We start from the raw sequence: 1474 nt of genomic DNA on the forward strand, positions 1-1474 counted from the left end.
CTGCACTCTGAGGATCAGGTTTCCTGTTGTGTCTAAATATTAATGAAATAAAATATATATATATAAAAAAGTAAATGTAGATGATTTTGCAGACTACTACAATATACATCAGTACTAAACAGAAAAACTTTAAAGTAAAGTTTGTCTTTGTGAGGCTGGTTGAAACAAAGTTCTTGACCTATACAAGCAGAAATGCCGTTGCAGAATCTTTAGACAAACTTTCAGAATCAGTAAGTTAAAACTTAATTTATTCTTTTTAAGAACAGTAAGATACAATATATCATTGTTTTATCTACTTGTTTACTCACCGTTTCTTATACACAGTGAATCCTCCAGCAGAAGCTGCAGCAACAACAACCAAACATCCAACTACGATTCCAGCAATGCAACCAGCAGAACATCCTGATGAAGAACATCCTGATGAGCAACCTGAAACAGCATATTGTTGGATAAATAACTGTATCGATGTGACCGTTCCATTTATTACCAGTTATACTGCAGACTGATAGCAGGACCACTAACATAAGTAAAGCTTGAAGTCATTACTAAACAAACCTGAGATTTGTACAGAAGCAGAAAATGGCCCACCCTACTTTTTTTTCTCTTTTGATCGTTTTCTCGAGAAAACGAGATAAGTCATTTTCTCACGATAACAATAATGTTTTCTCGTGATAATGATAACAATAACGTCCCTCTCTCCCTTTACACTGAGACGCTGAGACTTTACCTGTTTTAAGTCTCTTTATTAACGGTTAACAACAAAAATAGACGAACACTCCACAAATGCTCCTTGTTTCAGTTTTATTATTATTATTATTATTATTACGGAACTGCACTCCTCAAACAAACAACTTAATTCTGTTTCAGGCACTACCCCTCCCTTTATTTCCCTAAAACTTGTGAACAAACAGGTTGATTGATAGAACTCAGGTCCAACGAGAATCTGCGCATGGTGCATTCACTGAACTCCAGACATTAGAGGACCTAAACAGCCACTCAGCCCAAGTCAGTCGGCTACAATACTTGTAACATTTTTATACAATCCGCTGCAAAACAAAGACATTTTTCAGAAAAAAATGTCGACCCTATTATATTAATAAATACATATGGATTAGTTCTGGTGTTCAAAAATGTCTCTGGCTTTGTTTTTCGGCGGATGTCCAGAGCTCATCAAATGCACCATGCAGAAACACTCGGCAGCCCTGAGTTCTGTCCATCAACCAGTTTGTTCGGGGGGTTTGGGGAAGTAGAGGGAGGGGGCTGGAGCATGAGACGGAATTAAGATGTTTTAAGAGCATTCAACCAGTAATAAATAAAAATAGACTAAAAAACAACATTTGGGGAGTGTGTTTTTCTACTGATTTTGGTGTTAACCACAAAATAAAAAGACTTAAAACAGGTAAACTCTCTGTGTATCTGTGCAGGAAAGGAAGAGGGGACGCTTCAGTCCTCGTTCTTGATTATCTCATTATAA

The 1474-nt window shown here is 36.8% G+C and overlaps 1 long non-coding RNA gene across 1 annotated transcript; it reads right to left on the reverse strand.

Moving 5' to 3' along the window:
• LOC118598553 lies at positions 1-435 on the reverse strand. Its single transcript, XR_004947611.1, has 2 exons — positions 309-435; positions 1-32 (listed from the first exon to the last, which is right to left on the reverse strand). It is a non-coding gene; the product is annotated as an uncharacterized LOC118598553 (long non-coding RNA).
• Positions 436-1474: the final 1039 nt, after the last annotated feature.

The sequence above is a fragment of the Oryzias melastigma genome, unplaced genomic scaffold (assembly GCF_002922805.2).
Source record: "Oryzias melastigma strain HK-1 unplaced genomic scaffold, ASM292280v2 sc02541, whole genome shotgun sequence".
NCBI classification, from domain to species: domain Eukaryota; kingdom Metazoa; phylum Chordata; class Actinopteri; order Beloniformes; family Adrianichthyidae; genus Oryzias; species Oryzias melastigma.